Raw genomic sequence first — 22,844 nt, 5'->3', positions numbered from 1 at the left:
CTATGAACCTATATGAATTTCTAATAGAAATGTGCCATAATATTGAGGGAATTTAACCTTCTAATTATATTTTCCTAAAATTTTAACATTGATTCATAATGAGTCACATGTTGATAACTTCTGAAATGCAACTTAAGCAGTTTGCTCCTGCTAAAGATAACGGTCCATCTGAAGTGACACAATATAACTGGCCATGCAGTTGGATAGAGACAGCCCTGTGGTTTCCTGTGCTGGTTTGTAATGCATAAGCTATCAGCAGTAGCAGAAGAAGCAGAACATAATACATTTATTTCTGCTAGAGTCTGAAACTCACTTTGTTTCTTGAAGACTGCATTTGAGAGCATGCAGCTTTCATTTCAATGTGCTGGCTGATCTGTTTTGGTCACCTCGTAAGAAAACTGTGTTGCTATAAAGCTGGGTGTTCATAACACAAGATTCATAATCCGAGCCACAAAAGGTGGTGTTCTGCAGGCTGAGAAATAAAACGCAGAGGAAATCTACAGACATTTACAGTACCATCCTCTCTAGTTTGTCCATCTTCAAGACATTCACTAAAAAGCAAAGAGTTCTGAGGTATGTGAGTTATTTTTTTAAGAAGCAGAACATTTTGTTTAAAATCCGCTATAATAATGAATAGCATTTCATATACAGTGAACATCTGTATATGTCTTTATGTGCATTTAAAAACAAGAAAAGATGCAGAAAATATTTGAATTTGGTTATGTTTAAATAAGCAGTGAAGTAACATTAAATGAGAAAATGTACAGAGACTATGAACTGAAAACAATAAGGTAGCTCAGAAATTCTTATGTTAGTGATGTTTTTTGTTTAATTCTATAAACTATTTACTCCATTTAAATATTGCTCGGTTAGATAGCTCTGCATCTAAATTTTACAGTGTGCAAGTTTGCTTATCTGAGTGTGTTCAGAGTTGTAGGATGGCCTTCGGCACCATTAAAAACTCTGATATTTACTGTTTGTCATAATGCTCTCTAGTCCTAGAACCAGGATAATGCATAAAAAGCTGCAGCAGATAAGAAACAGGTGTGAAAAAGAAGATCATTGAGATATTTTTACTGCATGTCGCATACCTTTCAATCTCTTAGAGCAAGAAATCTGGACAAAGCCATAAATAATGAAGGTCCAAAGGTCCAAAAATAGGGACACTTTTTAAATATAGCTCTTACAAACTTAGAACGTTGATAGAATAACAGGTTTTACATTACCACGGATTTTCTGAAAGGTATGAAGTCTGAAACCCAAATGTCTGTCCATATTTTCTGACTTCAACCCTCAATGATTTGCCAAAAAAAAAAAAAAACACAATTGCATGAGAAATAGACCAAAAATAGGAGGCAAAAATCTGGACATTCTGTGAAAATCTGTACAGCTGAGAGGTACCCCCACCAAAAATAATGGAGCTACAGCATGTAACTTCTGGGGAAGGAAGTAAGTTGTTGATGAAGTGATTTAAAAGAGCAATGGCATGACAGAAGGACAAGGCAGGACAGACACTACTTGTGGATGGTAATAATAGATTATATAAAGGAATAAACTGTGATGCCAGCTACTCATCACTAACTGAAATGAAGGACAGTAAGCTCAAATGATCCCAAAAAAACAGTAAGGAAACAAAAGGCAGTTCAGATATTACTCAGGCATCAAAGCCAGGATTACTTGTATGTGAATGTTCCCTCCCTCTTGTTCGTGTATATTAAGACTGCACAGCTATCCCTACCCTTTCAAGATCAAGGATATCTGTCCACACCATCACTATATAAATGCTGTTTGTACGAAAGGAAAGCCTGCTTTGCACAATAAAATGTAATTTTGTTTTAGTGGTAGGGAAAAACCTGGTATCTGCCCCCCCATTGGCTAGGGAATATACCAGTTGCACTCTGTGGCTTGATATAAACATCTCACAGGTTGCTGCAGTTCTATAACGAGTCTCCAAATGAAACCCCCCCACCACATTAGTCATATGTGCTAACCCTAATCGTAACCCTAATTCTGCCCCTACCCCCTAACCCTAACCCTACACATTATGCCAGTAAAGAAACTCTCCCAAACAGTATCACCACAAAGACAATATTTTATCTCCAGATTTGTGGCTGGGATCAAGGGAGCCCGCAGGATTTTTTGCAGGGGGGTGCAAACCCAGAGCCCCACCCACATAGCTCACCCCGCCCCTTCCAACACAGCCCCGCCCAAGTCCACCCACCCCAAGCCCCGCCCACACAACCATTCCAGTGTCCCACTACTTGGCTATTTCTCCCCATTTATTGTAGACACTGTTCAAATCTGTGTGCATACTGTTTTATGCTTTAGTTCTACAATGATTACAGGCAGTCGGATTTAATTTACAACTTTTATTTCAGACATTATAGCCCAAACACTGAGACATTTACTAAACCTAAACAAAGCAATAGTCTTACAATGAAAGCAGACTTGGCATTAAAGCTTCTCTACTTTTGAAACTCACATTCAATGAAACAGCATTGAAACCCAAATTCAAAGAAAATGCATCTGGCCAGTGGCAGGTTATTTACCTTTGAACTGTTTTCAAGGAATAGGCTCCTTGCAAACCGTTAGGGCCATGCAAAAGTTATTTGATTTACCTGATTGTATTAATTATAATATATAATTGAATTATATCCCTTGTATTATACAGCAACACTTGTTTGAGTGTCGCTGCCGAAGTAAAAGTAATCTGAATAATTCCACATTAAAGATATCTGAAACTAATGAAGATGTTGTTGCTAGAAAACTGTATATTTCAGTGTTTCATCTACAAATTCAGTGCCTGCTGCCGTCAAAGAATAAATTGAATATGTTAAATTAAAAAAATGGTAAGCTGGTATATTGCAATAGAAAATGGATGACAAGCTGAAACAGGTTCATAGTTATTAGGCATCTCATCCAAAGGAGGACATCAGCATACAAATTTATATGCTGTAGGAATAGAACCTCAAGCCTTTACATTAAGATGCAAGTATTCTACTTGTGGTGCTACTAACATAGCTTTAAAACTTTATACCACAACAGAGATACCATTTGCTAAACAAAACAGTTGCACATTGTAAATAGACTTGGCATGAGCAGCAGTGAACTTAGCTTCCCTTAAAATTCACAGTTCCTTGAAAATGCACTTGAAAATTCCACCTGTTAACTCTAACTTGGGCATTTCACTTTCTCTCTCTTACAAACATACCACACCCCTCAAGGCCTCACCCTTAGTGCAAGAAATCTTGACAAAGCCTAAAATAAATAGGGACAGATTATAAATATGGCTCTCAGAAACTTAGAAAATTGCAAGAGTAACAGGATTTGTGTTAGTATGCATTTTTCTAAATGACATGACATCTAAAACTGAAATGTCTCATTATTTAGCAACTTCAATCCTTTTTAAGAGGAATATGGGGCAAAAATCTGGACAGCTGAGGGGTACCTCCCTCTTATACACACACCAAATAATTCTGGTCAGACTTGAATTAGTTCTGGGAAGGTTGCACTGAACGGCACCGTGCTTGATCTGAAGTGGGTGAAATCCTGGTAGCTAGTGATTGCAGCTCAGCAATGTGGAGCATTAAAGCATTTTTAGCAGAGCATTGTTTCATCACTACCTATTGTGCTTGCACATAAGCTGTAGTTATTTCAAACATTTGCCTTTTTTTTATTACTACAGAGTACATTTACCCACCAGAGCTATTGTGTTTTGACTTCAGTGTGGAGCTAGTTGTTGCAGGGCTTGGCTTTTAAGTAAGGTAGCAATGCTTATTTACCATATACCATTAAAGCCACCCAACTACAAGTGTACTAACACACAGACACTGCTATAAGACACTGGTCTCCAATAAAATGTAATGAGCTTCTGAAAATACTGTAATCCTGTCCTTTTATTACAAATACTGTCATATGCATTTCAATACCCAAGGCTTATACATTATCTAGCTATGTAAATATTCTCTGCATGGCAACAACGAAAAGGCTTTCAATGCTGGTAATTCTTTAACAATATGCTTACTAAAGCTTACTTGCATTTTACAATGTCTGACAAGCTTACTAAAGCTTACTTGCATCTTACAATCTCTGACACGCTTACCTGATGTTCATTAAACCATGGCTACTTAAACAGAACAGGGCACTGTGACAGCATGCAGTTCCTGAATAATAAGAAGCATAAATCAACAGTATAAAAATCTGATAGAAAACCAGAACATTTTGCAAAATCAAGGACAGATGAAAAGCCACAGTCGTATTTGTGATCTACCTTGGATGGGGGAATACCCTGCACACTTACACTGCATAACTGCTCCTTGCCTTCCTTGGACACATTCCGAGCCACTACAATGGGGGCTGGGGTGCAATAAGTATGTCATAATTTGAAATGTCTCTGGCTGACAGTGATGGCTCTGACACTCCTACCTCTCAACTTCAGAGCAAGAAATCTGGACAAAGCCATACATAGAAGTAGGACACAGGCCCAAAAATAAGGCCAATTTTTAAATATTGCTCTTATTAACTTAAATAGAACAGGTAGATCTTGCATTAGTACAAATTGTCTGAAGGGTATAAAATCTGAAACTCAAATGTCTGCCATTATTTTCTAACTTCAGTCTTTAATGACTTGCCACTAATTTGCCAGAAAACCACAATTTTATGAAAAAAGACCAAAATGTGATGCAAAAATACCTGTCAAAAAAGGGACACCTTTTTAATATTAACAGTTAACTTGAAGCAGCTAACAAAATAAGAGCATCCACATGCATTTCTGAAATAAAGGTAATCTATAACTGATCATTACAGTTATAGTTGTAAACCCTCCACATTTTCTTCCAAAATTGCAGTTTTGGAGGAGGGATTATTAGGGAAGAGCAACATTTTGAGCCAGAATTGGGGACAATTGAGATGTTTGGATATTCCTAATCTACAAAGTGATTTGCACGTACCTCTCAACCTCTTAATGCAGGAAATCTGAACAAGGCCAAATATATTGGGGAACATACAAACACTACTAAAAATTGCTCTTGTATAAACTTAAAGACAGTCTTGCATTGGCATGCATTTTTCTGAAGGTTATGACATCTGAAACTCAATGTCTGTCATTTAATGGCTTAATTCCTAAATGATTTGCTAGAAAACCACAAATTTTATGAGGAACAAACCAAAAATAAGCAGCAAATATCTATTCATTCTGCAAAGATATGGACAACTGAGAGGTATAGTTCAACCGGGGCTGTCTGAGTTTGCTATCTCCCCTCACAAAATCATGGTCAAATGGAGCCCCCCCCCTGCAGCCATTCCAATGTCCCATTCCTTGGTTATTTTGCCCCATTTACCATAAACACTAATGTGCATACTGCTTTACTTCTGCGATGATTTAGGATTTCATTTGAAAGTTTTACTTTGCATTTTACAGCACAAACCCTAATACATATCTGTTAATTAAAGCAATGCAGTCTCACAATGAAAATAGACTAACATTAAAACTTCTCTGCCCTTGAAACTCATGCATTGAAACAGCACTGAAGCCCACTTTCAGAGAAAATACATTTTACCAATGGCAAATATTAACTCTGGGCTGTCTTCAAAATCATAGGCCCCTCGAACATAACATACACATGCTGTTTGATACACCTTCCTGACTGTATTACATTATATTCCTTGTACAATACAGTACAGTTGTTAAAGGGCATTTTAAAATTTATTGTTTTGAAAATTTTTCCAGTAAACAATGAAACAAAAAGCATCCACCAATGACAAAACTGCCCAATTCAGAACATTTCCATCATAAAAAGTCTACTCAAGTCCACCAGTATCAGTAAAAAATATACACAATCTCTGTAGTAAAATCCACATTGAAGAAATTTGTAACTAATAAAGAGGTTGCTGCTAGCAAACACTTTATATGTCATTGTTTAATCTACAAATAAACTGCCTGTTACCCTTGAAGAATAAATTGCCTTTGTTGCATGCAATAAAAAAATGAAAAGCTAGTAATACCATAGAGAATGGATAGCAAACTGTTAACAGGTTCATAGTTACTAGGCATCTTTGCCAAAAGGACTGCAGCATCCACCCCCTTTACAACACAATACAGCATCAGCAATGCATTTACCTACTGTGGGAGTAGAACACACAGCCTTCAGCATCTAAAGCAAGTACACTATCTGTTGTGCTATTAACAATGCAAGTAGACTAAACATAAGCAGCACTAAACTTTTGCTCCTCTGCAGCTCTCAGCTCCTTGTAAAATCTACTCGACACTCAGCTGTATCTCTGAACTTTGCAGCACAAGAAATCTGGAAAAAGCCGAAATTTATGGGGGGGGGGACAAAAGGCCAAAAACCAGGGACACATTTTAAACATTGCTTGTATAATGTTTGAAAGTTGCTAGAATAAAATGATGCGTTACCACCATACATTTCACTGCCACATCTTGAACCCAGGGGACCCTGTGCAAAACAGTCAAAGCAACATACCACTATGCCAAATCAGCTGTTTTGTGAAAGAGGAAGACTGAAACTTTACCATTTAGTGAATTCAGTTCTCACCATAGCACAGCTGTCAACCTCTTGGCACAAAAGACCTGAAAAAAGCCAATAATGGGTGACTACAACCACCAAACATTCAGTGAATTCAGTTCTCACCATAGCTCTCAACCTCTTAGCAAATAACACCCGGACAAAGCCAGTAATGAGAGAATATAGCCCCCAAACATATTCAGTGAAATCAGTTCTTACCATAGCTCTCAACATTAGCAAAAAACCTGGATGAAGCCAATAAATACCTGAACAAAGCCAATACTGGGTGAATACAGCCCCCAAACATATTCAATGAATTCACTTCTTACAATAACTCTCAACCCTAGCACAAAACCTGGATGAAGCCAATAATGGGGGGAATACAGTCCCAAACACTACCTGAACAAAGCCAATACTGGGTGAATACAGCCCCCAAACATACTCAGTGAATTCAGTTCTTACCATAACTCTCAACCCTAGCACAAAACCAGGATGAAGCCAAATACAGTCCCAAACACAGGAATACATTTCAAATATCCATCTTGTACACTTAGAAAATTGCTAGAATAAAAGCTTTTGTCTTTTGTTACCATGCACTTTCTGAAGAATATGAAGTCTGATATTGAAATGTCTCCATTGTTTTAACATTTGTTAACCAGGAAAGTCTGACTTTGAAAAAAAAGCTAATTTTTTTAGCAGAGGCCCAGGGAGAAACACTCCAGACAGCCAAGAATAAAACCAGAGAACATGTAGCTGTCAGGCAACAAGGACACAAATGCAGAAACCACAGATTTTATGAGGAACAGAAAAAGTATGAGTGAAAATCCTGCAACATTTTTACAAATGGTGGTGGGTAGGGAATTCAGACTCTTGCCACTTGGGCCCAAGGTACAGAGTTCAAGCCTTATTCTCTACTCACCACCATGTACACCTGGGGCATTACACACACACAAGGCATGAGCTCGAAAAATGCGATTTATGGTAAAATATAATATCTGCACCATACACCTCTGAGTGTCTTATTGCTGTTGTAAAATGTATAACTTTTTTACAGTCTGAGTTTTGAAAATAGTAGTTTATGTTTGACTGTTATATAGTTTAGTGTATTTTAATATAAAATAGTTCCTCTGCACATTCTAACTTGCACACTCTTAATTGTCTAATCACACTTGGAAAATGGACAGCTATATTTTTTGCAATTTGAATTTTACATATAGTACTTTATGTATGATAATTATATGTTCTTTGATTGTATTTCAGTTTAAAATACCTCCTCCCTGATAATTTTGGTATGAAATTCTCAGGGTAGTAATTAAGTAACCCTTCTCTCAAACTTCTGTGAAGTATTGCACAACCCAGTTTAGAAAAATGTGTTAGTACTACATAACACTTCACCTGAGTTGTGTGAGATGAATAAGTCCAGATGAAGAGAGTTACATATCAGTAAAACAGTGCTTCATATAATAGTCATTCCAGGTAATATAGCCTCAAAAATATTCACAGTAATAAGGACTCTAGTATCAACTCCAAGAACTGAAAGACAAGGAGGGGCCACAACTGACCCTGGTAACTATCGCCTCATAAGCCTGACTAGCCTGGTCTGCAAGGCTATGGAGCGCATCATCATGGAACTCATTAACAAAGACATTGGGAACCTCCAAACACTTGATCCAATCCAGTTTGTTAAGGGCAGATCATGCCTACTAAACCTGGTTGAATTCTTTGAGACAATCACCAAGGCCATAGATGAGGGGAAGGTGGTTCACACAGCCTACCTTGACCTCACCAAGGCTTTTGACACCATTCCCCACTCGGGGATTATAGAAAAACTCACCACACTGAACATAAACCCCTATGTCACGAGATGGGCTGTCAACTGGCTTACAGACAGAACTCACACAGTAAGAATAGCGGGCTCCAGGTCTGGCTCTAAACCAATCACAAGTGGTGTCGCACAAGGCTCAGTCCTGGGACCCCTACTCTTCGGCATATACTTCTCAGAAGTACAGGCAAACACAGGACTCTGGCTAACCAAGTTCACCAATGATTGCAAACTGGGAGCCATAATTGACTCTCTGGCTGACACGGACATTCTCCAAAAGGGCCTTACTGAGACAGACACCTGGTGTCAAAGACATGGTCTCAAGATAAATGCCAAAAAATGCATAGTCATCCCATTTGGGAAAAACAAAACACCCATGAATTACCACATAGGTGGCAGCCCCCTTAATACAGAACAGGTAATAAGAGATCTGGGGACCCAGGTAGATAGTAATCTCTCCTTTGACAATCATATTGCCAAAGTAGTTAGGAAATCCTTCTATGTAGCCCATCTAATTACTAAAGGGTTCACATCTAGAAATAAAGAGGTTATAGTGCCCCTCTACTCGTCACTCATCAGACCCATCATAGAGTACAATGCTCCATTCAGGATGTACCTCACAAGACACTTCCAACAGCTGGAAAGACCACAAAAGTACCTCACCAAGAGAATTACTGGCCTCAAACATATGTCCTGTGCAGCCCGACTGGAAAAACTCGGCTGTACTCAGTGGCATATCGCTTACTCAGAGGTGATCTCTGCCTGACTTACAAAGCCATGTCCAGCTCAGAATTGATGGACATGCTCCACCTAAAGAAATCCAAGTCACTGTGAACCACTCGCTCTAGTGAGCTAAACCTTGCCACAACAATAAATAGAACATGCTGGAGGGATAGATTCCTGTCACAGAGACTCCCCATGCTTTGGAACAAAATTCCTAACTACATTAGGCAGAGCCCTCACTAACACTCTTCAAGAGAATCCTTGAAGAGTGGATGGGTAACAGAAAATACACTCCTGAGAATTTTTTATTACTATTCATTTTTTGATGCACAAGAAGTCTGAAATTGTAATGCCTAGAATTATGTAAAGACTTCAACCTTCACTTTTTGTCACAAAGTTAACACTTTAATGAAATATAGGGCAAAGTTTAGAGGAAACATCTGTGATGTTCCTAAAAATCAGGGATATGGGAATTTATTATTCATACAGTGTTTATTTTTGTATACTATATCCTAAGCTTTACCTCTTAGTTCAAACAATATCTGACAATCTTTCTGTTGCAATTTTTTTTTGTATTTGAGTGTGTGTGCGTGTGTGCGTGTGTGTGTGTGTATGTTAGGCTACCATAGCTATTTTCTTTTGTTACTGGACTGCTGTTTTATCTTCCCAAGTTCTTCACTTTCTGTCCCTTCCTAACCTGCTTCAACTTTCTGTTTGTTGGGTTTATTCATTTACTTTCATCAGGAGGTTGTTTATAACCAATCCAGATGCCTTTTACTATATCTGATTAGGTGGTATACTTCAAGTTGAATTTCTTGTATTTTTTATAGTGTAAACTTTGTTTAATTTGTGTCACATCTCAGATGCCTGTATTGTTCTATTTTTTCATTAATACGCATCGCTACAGAATTTGAGTTAATGGTGCATGTTTCGGTATGTGATATTGCTTTTTGTTTTACTATTTTTTGAGTATTTCTACATTTTCTAAATTTTCCTGCTAAATTGCTTTCCAAGATGTTGACAGTTTGCTAGATCATTAAATATGTGTGAGGACAAATATGTGTGACTGAATAAGAGGTCATGGTGGCTGCACTGTCTTTCTCCCATGATTAGAATGCATTTAGTATACAGGTCAGTAGTTGTAGGAATGCACTGTTTTACTTTTCTTCACAGGTTACTGTCTAGAACAGGAAACTAATTGGTAAAGTGAATTGTCTGGAATATATGAAAGTGTATAGCTTACAGCTCATACAACAGAGATTATGTTCACCTCCAATGAGAGGCCTATAATTGTTACAACTTACAACATGGAACACATAAACAAAGACATTGGTAACCTCCAAACTCTGGATCTCACCCAGTTCGGGTTTGTGAAAGGCAAATCATGCCTCCTGAACCTGATTGACTTCTTTGAGGCAGTCAACAAAGCCGTAGATGTGGGTAAGGTGGTTCACACAGCCTATCTTGACCTCGCCAAGGCTTTCAACACCATCCCCCATTCTGGAATTATAGCTAAACTCAATAAACTAGGTATAAATCCCTACGTCACAAGATGGATTGCCAACTGGCTCACTGACCGAACCCACACTGTAAAAGTTGCAGACTCCAAATCTGACCTCAAAGCAGAGACAAGTGGAGTACCACAGGGTTCTGTCCTGGGTCCTCTCCTGTTTGGTATCTACTTCTCTGAAGTACAGGCTAACACAGAAGGCCTCTGGTTAACGAAGTTCACAGATGACTGCAAACTAGGAGCCATAGTCAAGTCCTTAAATGATGTGGACATCCTACAGAAGGGCCTCGCTGAGACAGATGCCTGGTGTCAGAGCCATGGCCTCAAGCTCAATGCCAGAAAGTGCAGTGTCATCCCCTTTGTTAAAAACTCTGTACCCATGAACTACCACATAGGCAACAATCTACTTAACACTGAATGTGTGATAAGAGACCCTGGGACCCAGGTGGACAGTAGTCTCTCCTTTGATAGTCACATCGCCATAGTAGTCAGGAAGTCCTTCTAAGTGGCACACCTCATCATAAAAGGGTTCTCATCCAGGAAAACAAGAGGTCAATGTTCCCCTTTACTCGACACTCTTTAGACCTATTATAGAGTACAGCACCCCTTTTGGAATGTACCTCACAAGACATCTGCAGCAGCTGGAAAGGCCACAGAGGTACCTCACAAAAGGATTACTGGCCTCAGATAAATACATACACTGACCACCTCAAAAAACTCCAGCTTTACTCCATAGCATATCGCCTACTTTGAGGTGATCTCTGCCTAACATATAAAGCTATGTCAAACCCTGAACTGTTGGACATGCTACACCTAAAGAAATCCCAATCCCTTCGAGCTACACGCTCTAGGGACCTAAACATTGTCACCACAATAAACAGGACATGCTGTAGGGATAGATTCCTGTCCCAGAGACTTCCCATACTCTGGAACAGGCTACCCATCTATGTCAAGCATAGTTCTTCATTAGCACTCTTCAAGAAAAATCTTGATGAGTGGATGGAAAATAGGAAATACACCCCAGGGATCACTTGTGTGTCTCTGCTCAACAGTGGCACAGGAAATAACTTTCTTGGGTGGCAAAAGCCAGGGGAACCTTGTTGGCTAGGCTTACATAGGCTATTGGGCCGATAGCCTAGTACCTACCTATGAACCTATAAACTATATGTTATGGTGTATTAATGCATAACATATTAATGAAGGACCTACATTGTTTGATCCTGGAATTTGGATCCATGTATGCATAATTTCAGAGTGCAAGTCTTTTGTTTATTTAAATTTTAATTATTTGTAAGTTTGGCAAGCTGACTGTGCACAACAGTTAAAGGAGCAACTGAGGAGCGTTCTCTGGTTAAATGGCTGTCGCACATGTTGCATTACAGATGGAGGGAATAAACCCATGAACTATATGATCAAGTTTATTAGTAGGAGGTAACACTAATCTCTGTGTAAACTGTCAGATCAGTTAAATATGTAGCTGTGCCTCCTACTCCTGGTGCCTGGAACACTGCTGGACAGAGAAGACAGCATACAAGCATGTGTGTTTTATTTGTTTGTTTGTTTGTTTGTTTGTTTGTTTGGTGACTGGGTTAATGGACTGGCTAAAACTCTTTTCAGATGCCATCCAGAGCATATGGTAAAGACAATACAAATATTAATAGACAGAGCAAAACATGGCAGTACATTGGCTTTAACATAATGTACAATTAATGGAAAATAGTGACAACTGAACACATTAATAAAATTAAAGTTGGTTTCACATACATTTACAATGAATTTATATTTACAGTCACATACAAACTTACATACTAATTAGAAAACACATGATATAAAATTTGTTTTCACAGATGTTTGTAACAAAATGTCGTACCTATATTTATATGTATGAACACTACATTTACCAAATAGTGGAGCAAAGTTCCTGCATAGAATTATATTTATTTATTTACTGACATTTGATTACTGGAAAAGTCTGACTAGGTGGGATCCCATTTTTAGCAGAGGCCTGGGGAAAAAATCTCTAAAGTATTACAAAACATTTTCAACAATAATTTTACAATCTTCAAAAATAATACAAAAATATTTGCAGTTTAAATAATTATAATAAATTAGACATAATATAAAAACATTGGCTAAGAATAAACACAAGTTATAACATTATAATTTAATATTTACAGAAATGTTATCCAGTTTATAGAAAAATTAAAAGGAGGTTGTAAAATACAAACAGGAATTGTAATATGAAGTGAGAGAAAAGCAGGCTTATGGTATATTTAGAGAGAAAGCCAGGGGACAGAGAAATTGATAGAAGATAAGCCATATTAATGAGGAGACCCACTTGTTGCTATCTGAAGGGAGAGCAAGGATGTGTAAGGTATAAATAGGTACTCTTTCACATTTAGGTATATATAGTTTATCCTAGTGTTGAGCAAGAACATTGCCAGCTTTTGTCTAGGAAGTCTTTTCAGAATGGAATATATTGGATATGGATATGGTACATATTGGAATGGGACAGTAGGAATGATAGAGGGATACTAACTGGAGAATGGAGAATAATGCAAGCAATTTCTAGTATGAAACTATATGAAATGATATACTCTTTTACAATCAATATGTTAATAGTAGCAAATTAAACAAAAAGCAAAAGGAATAGTTAGTCTTATAGTAATCCATAGATCAACCAACATATCTGAAACATGTGCATTGGTGCTGTAGCAGCTGGATTTCTTTCATTTTTTTTTTATTCTTGAAAGATGTTAAGGTAGTATCGGCAGTAATTTATCAAGATAAGTTTTTTATACAGTAAGAACATGTTTGAAGAAAGACATTTTACAGGAAGCTAGTGAGAAAATAAATGTATGAAATATTAAAGATCATGAAACATAGGCGCTAAATATCTAGTCAATTCATATAAACCTCAGCTACTGTGTCAGGAAAACTGAGTTATCCTAGATGTTTTGATAAGGAGGAATATTATCACTGAACATATGAAAAGTTCCAGCACTCTGCAACATAGGGACAATACTAGGCAACCACATAGACCATAAGATTTCTAACCACAGGCAACTTTAAGTAGACAACTTTAAAGTTGTTGGCCACCCTTTTCAAGCACTTAGACAAGTTTACCAACATAAATATGAGGAATAGACAAGTATGTGGCTGTGCATGGTTGTTAGGATGTGGGTGACACTTGGTGAAAGAAATATGTGATTAAGTGGACATATAACATCAAATGCACATATTAACAGAATGATTTCTCATAAAGAATAATGGCAGATGGTTATTTTATTTGCTGTAAAAATTATTGCAAGAAAGAGACAGACAAAACAAAAAATAAAATAACTCCCAGCAGATAAGGAAGATTTATGGGAGATGTAGAAATCCTAACGATAACAGGCATATATAGGCAAAGCAGCTTTAAAAATGGAAGCTCGCAACAAGTGGATCACCTGGTTATCATGACAGTAAAATAAAAAACAAACATATGTATCTTGACGAAATGAAAGCCCTCTGTCATTAGGCATTGCACAGACTGAGATCTCAGAATAAAAACAATTTAATACATTACGTTCACACACACATACACACACACACACACACACACACACACACCCACACACACACACACCTGAAAGTGTCCCATCTTCCGTCCGTCTACTCCCGTTCCAGGTCCCATCTTCCGATCCTACTTGCTATTCCAGGTCCCATCTTCCGATCCCGCTTGCTATTCCCCCATCTTCTGTTCCCGCTCGAATCATCAGTCTGAGTTCCCGCTCACAAACTTCTAAGCGAGAGCGAAGATGTCAGCACGCCCGCGACTGGACTGTTAGCACAGACTTCTTAAAGAGGAACGCACATAAAAAAAAAAAATAAAAAATAAACTTTTTTGAAATTATCTAGTCAGCCGATTCCAGGGGGGTGCAAGTGCACCCCCCTTGCACCTGCCTGCGGGCACCCTTGGCTGGGATTACTGCTATGTAGGGCTTTTTATTACTGGGAGAGAAGTATTCAGTGTTTTGTGCTTTGTTCTAATGAATCATTCAACGTTTTGTAATTCTCTCTTTTTGTTCTATCATTTGTGATTCTGTCTTTTGAGTTTTCTGCTTTTCATGGTATAATAATAATAATAACAACAATAATAATAATAATGATAGTAATAATATGTATTTTGTATGTGTCCTTTGTTGACTGAGTTAGTCTCAATAGGCCAGTAATCTCTTTCCAGGGGAGGTATAAGATGGTATTATGCTAGGGGAAATTTGGCCCGGACATCAGAGAAATTCTACTACTTGTCATTGCTGTGAGTGCGACCTGTTTTGCAGAAGCATTTCCTGTTTCCATTTCAGGCACAGAGGTGGCCTAGGAGATAATGGAAGAGTGAGAGAAACGGAGAAGAAAGCAAATACTGAAACGAGAGAATGTGTGCAGGATTCTGAAGAGATGTTTCAAAGAAATCTATTTGGAGATTAGTCAGCAAATGATGGATGTATAATGATAACCCTTTGGTTGGGATGATTTATTTAAAGAAACGGAGATGCAGAGTGAGCCAGAAATGAAGGAAACATTTCTGTGGGGGGGGGGGGGCATTATGGAGAAAATACAAATGTAGGATGCAGAGACAATCCTGAAGAACAATGGTGAGATGGAAAAGAAAAGATGTACAAGAAAGTAAAAGAAGGTGAAAGGGGAGTGGCAGAAAAGAAGGCAGAGGAAAATGAAAAACAGAAGTATGTGGTAAGGATTCAGAGAAAATAACTCAAATAAATGGACAGGTATGAAGTGTGGAACAATTTAATACCTCTTTTGGGTGTAAAAGCACATGAGATAAGAACATTTAAAGAGACATTTTCTGACATCATATTCAAGACTATTTTTTAATGGAAAAAATTCTAGCAGAATAAGAAAAAAATTGTATATCATGGAATCTTTATGGATTAAAAATATTTAACAGGGAAACAAAGAAAAATCATGTACAATTTCAAACAGAGGTGGAAGCAAAGACTTTGAAAGCACATTTGAAAACGTATGTAAAGAAGGACTGGAGATTGCAAAAGGTTATGATAAAAGAGGTTTATGGACTGGCAGATGGGATTGTAATATTGTGCTAAAAATAGAAAGAGCAAAAATTATACATATACCAAGTATGATAAATGTGGAGGGGAACAGAGGTGTTGTTAAATACTGGGGGCAGCCCAAAACATGTTATCTTTGTTGAAAAGAATAATATTACTTAAGTAACTGTGATAAAAGAAAATGTCATATTTGTGGGGAAATGTGACACGATGCAAACATGTGAACTGAAATATTATAAACATAACAAAGTTGGGTATTTATGGATGGATTGCAAAAATAAAAATAAGAGTAAGGAAAAGAAAAGAAAGAGAAGAAAATGAATGAATTGTAGAACTTTTAAAAGTAGTATCAATAAAAGAAAAATTAGATGAGAAAAAATAATAAAGAGGTCATAGAAGAAGGTTCCAAAATAAGTGATGAAGAAGGCATAAACTGGAAGGTAGGAAAATAAAATAAATGCAGTCTGTTCTTTAAAGGGCAAAAGACAGAAGAAGAAAAGGTAAAGAGATAAGTACAAAAGAAAAAAGAAAGGGAAAAAAGGAAATGGATGAAAAAGTATATAGCTAATGTTTGGGGGTGGTATAATGGTTAAGGTGTTTGATGTTCCATATTTGATTCTCACCATTGGGAGGGAAATCGAATAGGGTTTGAAGGGCCTGTTAAGAAAGCTAGCTTAATAAATAGATATTAACATATGAAACCACAAGTCTAATGAAAAGGGAAAATGTAAAATTTAGAGTGCTTTCTGTAAATGTGAGTAGTATTAATAGTACAGTAAGAAGAATAGAGATTTTAGAGTGATGTAATACATGTAATTAGATGTAATTATATTAGAATACACAATAATTTTAACAAATGAAGTAAGATTACTAAGAGAGAAACTATGGGGAGGAGAGATGATCTAGAATTTGGGAAATAAGAGATGTCCTGGAATAGCTGTATTCTATAGAAATATACTAAAGATATTAAATGTAACTTTAGCAAAAACAGGAAGATTAACCATGGTATAGTTGAAATGCAAAGAGCAAATATATAGAATTATAACTATATGTTTATACTAAATATAAAGAAAGGGAAAGCTTACTTCATCAGATTTTAGAATATGTAGTGATAAATATGAATATTATAATAACAGGAGACTAATTGTGATCTATGAGGCAAGAGTAAAAAAAAATGGTATAAGAAAAATTTTAGAAGTTAACGTTCTTGGACTTACAAAGGAGATATGGATAAACAGAAATAGATTATTTTTTTAGCGTCAGAAGGTTTAGTTATAGGAAAAGGGGAGGTAGCTGAAAAGGGATTTTCTCATCATCTTGCAATATGGCTAGAGATAAAGGAAGCAAGGAATATATAAAAATAGGCAAATAAATAAAAAGGATAAATAAGAAAGCATAGAATAAAGAAGGATAGAAATTAGTACTATGAGAACATTGTATAACATTTGCCTGAATGGTGGATGTTATTTAAGGAAAAAATATAAAGAATGTATTTTTTACAGTGGCAGTATATTGTGTGTAAAGAAAGAAAGAAAATATAAGATATTTTTAACAGGAAAACGAGATTTTAATAGGAAAACGAGAAGAAGTATCAAGTTCCTTAAGCAGATTAGTAAAGGAAGATGGTATTGTGATGAGAGACCTAAAAATATAAAAGGAGAAATAGAAAGAAATTGGGAAAAGATTATGAATAGTGTAGTACAGTATGTGCAAGAACGTCTTAAAGAAAAAAAGAAGGTAGTGAGAGAAATGTGGAGAGTAAACAAGTTAACAGAAAAAGAGAATACAAAGTTGGATAAGGGTTTATTTAAATGATCTAGATAAAGTATTAGGACAATTAAATATAGATTTGGGTGAAGGACCAGATGGAATAGAAATAAAGATTTTGAATGAATGGTTAAATTAAAGTTTTATGGATAAAGAATCCTGTAGTGGAATACTTAAATTCATATGGAAGAAGGAAGACTGAAGACAATTAAAAGCAGAAGACAGATAGTATTAAATAATAATGATTATAAGACATTTGAAACTAAAATGGAAAATATTATGGAGGATACTATATATAGTATAAAGGGAAGGGTTATCAAGAATTATTAATGATATAGAAATTGTAGATGGTATTATGAATAGAAAAGAAGAAGTGAAAATCATGATAGGGGACATTAATAAGACATTTGATACAATTGGGCATGAAATCTTATGGGGAATAAAAGATAATGTAAGTGAGAGAGGAAATTAGGTATGTCGGTGTATAATAATAATAAAGTAAAAAAAAATACTTGTAAATGGCTGGTTAAGTAAAGGGTACATATGAAGAGCAGTGTATGACAGGTATGTCTAATGAGTTGTATATTCTTTGCATTAGTTATGAATGTGTGATAATATGTCAAATAAATTGCAAAATGAAGGAGGCAGGGTATATAACACCTGAAGGGTTAAGAATTTAATTACTGTTAACATATGCAGATGACGTTATAATAAATGCAAAAAACAAAATTTGGATAAAAGAAGTAATAAATTGCACAAATGAGTGTCTAGGTGTGATAGGGATGGTTTTAAATAAAGATAAAAGTAAAGGTTTAGGTGATATAGTAAAGATAAGAGATATATTTTACAGTGAATGAAATTTCTATGTTGGGTATAAAATTTGGGAATAAAGATGTAAATAGAATTCATGGGAAAAACAATAGAAGAAATGAAACAAACCTGTCTTTTCTGAAGGACATATAAATTAACATTCAGAAAAAAGGCTTATTTGATAAATTCAGTACTGACTGGAAAAAATGGCAGGCTTAGCAAGTGTATTTATATATAACAGTATTTGAAGAAAAATTATTGCAGGTACTTTTTTCATCATATGCTCTGCCCCACCATACAGGACCTCCATACCATAACCCAGAACTCATTTCTATCAGTAGAATCCTGGCTTACCAATTGTCAACTCATTCTAAACCCAAATAAAACCAAACTCCTCCTCTTCTACCCCTCAAGAAAACTTACAACACTTCCAGTTTTCACCCTAGTGTTCAAAAACAAAATTATTATCACCCCTGTGACACATACCAAACTGCTAGGGGTCGAAATTGACAACAGTCCAAAATTTGACATCAACATAGCCCAAACTATCAAAAAAGTTCATAAAAAATTAGGAAACAAGAAATATTTAACCAGATCTACAAAAGCTGTCATTGCCCGGACAGACCTCCTGTCACCCCTACTCTACGCCTCTCCTATACTAACCAAGCTATGTAAATCAGACCTTACTAAACTAGACTTGTGTTACAATAAAATAGCCAAATTCACTACAAATTCCCCCTACAAAACACACCATTGCATAGCCCTTAGACAACAAAACTGGCTAGAACTTCCTCAGCTCCTCCAATACAAGCAACTAATCTTCACCCATAAAATACTTCATGAACCAAATAAAACCCCTGCCCTTCAAGATCTCATAGAACCATACACCACCACTAGAACACTGTTCCAGTGACAAACTCCTAGTTAAATTCACCAAAGCTAACAACTCAGCTGGAGAATCCTTATTCTCTAACATCATTCCTAAAATATGGAATAAACTACCTACTTCCATCACTTCCATCTGCACCATACTACAATTTAAAAAAAACTTCTATTTACTCACTTTTAAAAGTCCTGGCTTTGCTCTTGCTATCCACCTAACTAACTCTATATTCTCCACTTTTTATACACACCCTCTGACTTTCTTTAGATCTACACTTTACAGTACTATCCTATTATGCCTTCTTCCTTCCCTATATATACTTACTCTTTTACCTCAAATCATTTCAAGTCTTCCTCAAAAATATCATACTGTGCTTTCTAATATATATGCTAGTCTAGTTTGTATAATACCATATACTCTTTAATGTACAAATTTTGTTAAAATTGCTAAAGTGTCATCTCTTTCGGTTATTTATATTTTGCAATGTGTAGTTTCATTGTTGACCTGTACTCTATAATTTTCTTGTGGTATAATGTTTTTTTCTTCATATTGTTGGAGCTGCTCTCCCTGGTCCTCTGCTGAAAATGGACCTGTGTCCAGTCAGACTTTCACGGTAAACAAATGTTAAATAAATAAATGGGGTTCTAGATTAAACCCAGTAAAAGAGAGTTTTGTATGTAAATAAAGAGGAAAGAGTTTTAGCGTTAATTAACCCAGTGGTATATGCTGCTTCATTAAATTTAAGTGATAAAGTGGATAAATAAAAAATATGTGGAATTAGTACTAAAACTGCATAAATATAAGTATGATGAATTTTGTGGTATGGTAGAAAAAGAGTAAAAGATTAAAAAGGGTATAAATGATGACATAAAAATGTTACCAGGAAAATATTTTTTTGGAAAATAAAAGCTGATGATATATAAAAAGATAGAAAAGTGTGGTATAAGAATTTAATGATAAGATATCACTATATAAAACCATGGGAAAATATGAAGGGTTAAAACATTAAAGTTGTAAAAGAAGAAAATATAGTAATCAGAAAGCAGAGTGCCAAGATTTATATTTTGTGGCGACTGGTAATAAATAAATTACCAGTAAAAAGAAATATACCATATAAAAAGAAAAGTGATACAATTTATTTACATTGACAAGAAGAAGAAGCTACAGAAGATATGTTTTTCAAAAGTAAAACAGTAAAAAAGTTTATGGGGAAAAACTATGCAAAGATAATTTTTTCGAAGACATAAAAGAGTTGGATAAAATAAATGTGGATATGACTAAATATGGGTACTGTATGACTAAGAGTAAAGAATATACTAAAAGAATAGATAAAGTTATTTATTTCCTGTGTGTCTTATGGAATGACAGATTAAATTAAATTATGTTTAATAGTAAATGGATTTTAGCAACAGTGTTAAGTAAAATCAGATGGTAGTTATGGAAATAGGAGTGGAGGTCTAATAGGGATGAATATTTAATGTGATAGCAAAGGAAATTATGAATATGTAAGTATATTTGTATAGCTAAATATTTGTAAATATTTAAATATGTTGTAAATAAGAGTTTTTTGTATGTAAATAAAGGACCCCTGATCTGTTTGATAGGTCTTGTGGGATCTTTTACATCCACGTGCGCTACCACCACCGCAAGCAAGAAAGGATTCCTCAGTGTCCCATTATCCTGCACTACAGTGTCAGTAATTGATCTCTCTGGTGTGTGAACAGAACACACAGCTTTTTTCACCAAAGGCAACTTTCCTACCTGTTGCACCACTGACAGTGACGGAGTATGTGGGTGTGTGTGTATGTAGTTGTTGTTTTGATATTTAGAAGAATAGGTTTTCCATACTTGTTTTATAATTTGCAGCAAGAAAAACTTTTAACTTGGCTATAATTTTTAGGCCTGACTTACCTACAAAATGTCATGAAAACATTTATGTTACTTATATTTTTCCTGCTTTATGTTTTTGTTTTCAGAGTTGCATTTATGTAGGCGATTGAGATGATACAATGGTCTGTGGACCACTTTGAAGTAATAAAGGCACTATTTGAAATATTTGGTGCCGGTTTCATTTTATTTTAGCTCCTATAGGTGTGTGTGTGTGTGTGTGTGTGTGTGTGTGTGTGTGTGTGTGTGTGTGTGTGTGTGTGTGTGTGTGTATATATATATATATATATATATATATATATATATATATATGTGTCCCTTTCACATCGTCAAACTTTCAAAAGCTCTACTTTCATATGGCCAAGACCATATGATCGAACATTTAAAAGTTCGAATGGTCTGAATGGAGAGCTCCATAGAGGGCGGAATGGGAAGATTTCCCTTTTCCGCAATGTAGTACGATCTTGGACTTGGTATATTTAAATAGTGGGGGGTGTGGGGGGTGCAGGGGGGCTTGCAACATTTATTTATTTATTTATTTTTACATGTTCAAACATTTAAATGTTTGATTATATGGTCTTGGACATATGAATGTCGAGCATTTGAATTTTCGATCATGTAAAGTAGACCCATATATATATATATATATATATATATATATATATATATATATATATATAAAAAAGTGGAGCCACTCAGCAAGACCTGGTGAATGGGAAGAAAAATAAGCTTCATTTGTTAACTTGCTTCACAGTAGGAAAGAAAAAGGAAGCAAAACCATCAACATGTTGAACATCAATAAGCTTGACAACTGACCCTACTTTTATGATGAAGATTTCTGTTGCACCTACTGATGATACCTCCTAATGGTCATTGCTAAAAAATTGTCTTCAAAGACTAGGTGACTTTCCCCGTTACCAAAAGCCAAACGTGAAATCAGCAAATAAATAAAGTCCTGTCATTCTATGACAAAGGTATCTTCTCTGCACTAAATTATAAAGAAGCAGTGACAGTAGGACATTTCAACGGAATCCCTAACAGACATGTTCAAACCAACCTTATCTTGTGCATAAGGCCTCCTTTTAATGAGCTTCCTAATGCTTAAGACATTGAAAGAGATGTGCACACATAGATCATCAGTGATATGAACATATACACAGACAGTCTTGGAACAGAATTTTGTTAGTTATATGGCCAACAGACACGCAGACTGGTAGGGGAGCTGATCACAGTTTGGACTTTCTAGTAGTCTGTTTAATATAACCAGTAAGAGATACATCATAGATCTCCAGTGTAGAAGAAAGAATGGAACTATTCAAAATACATATCAATGACCACCTCATTTACAACTGCTGAGTGGTCAAAGATGAAACCATTTTGAAAGGCTACAGAGCTGTTGTTGCTATGCATTGCATGTAAAACAGGAAAGGACAAAATATATATTTAAGGGATGCAGGTGTGTGTGTGTGTGTGTGTGTGTGTGTGTGTGTGTGTATTGTGGGATTTGGGATGTCAGTATCTGTGAGAAAAAATATTGACCAAGATTGTAATTTTAGTCACTATGCACAATGAGAGAATCCTAATAAACTTTCAGATAACTAAAAAGTACTGTTGTGTACACTTACCATAAATGTAGATGTTCGAGTGTCTTCACTGTTGCAGTCATGACTGTAGAGTTCTCCCTTGCCAGCAGGCAGTCCTCGGTCGGCCAGAATCCCAAAGTCTGGGTCCGGCGTCGGCTGCTCAGCCATGCTCCTTGACGTCAGAGCGCCAGGAGTACAAAGCTGACAGCCGACGCCATGTTCTCCAGTTTTTCTTGCCCCAGATGTCAGGTGTTCCAAACTGA

General features: G+C 36.1%; 1 protein-coding gene across 1 annotated transcript in view; it reads left to right on the top strand.

Moving 5' to 3' along the window:
- The first annotated feature begins 308 nt into the window (after positions 1-308).
- Positions 309-22,844, top strand: part of LOC122800166 (toll-like receptor 2) — a 115,922-nt gene continuing 93,386 nt past the window's right edge. Inside the window, exon 1 of the mRNA XM_044069680.1 lies at positions 309-573. The gene's annotated coding sequence lies outside the window, so the exon portion shown is untranslated. The remainder of the gene's footprint in view (positions 574-22,844) is intronic.

Source organism: Protopterus annectens, chromosome 4.part0 (genome assembly GCF_019279795.1).
Source record: "Protopterus annectens isolate FY-2018-M chromosome 4.part0, PAN1.0, whole genome shotgun sequence".
Lineage (NCBI taxonomy): Eukaryota > Metazoa > Chordata > Ceratodontiformes > Protopteridae > Protopterus > Protopterus annectens.
Note: the sequence above shows the minus strand (reverse complement) of the source record. Positions and strands in the feature narration are given on the sequence as shown.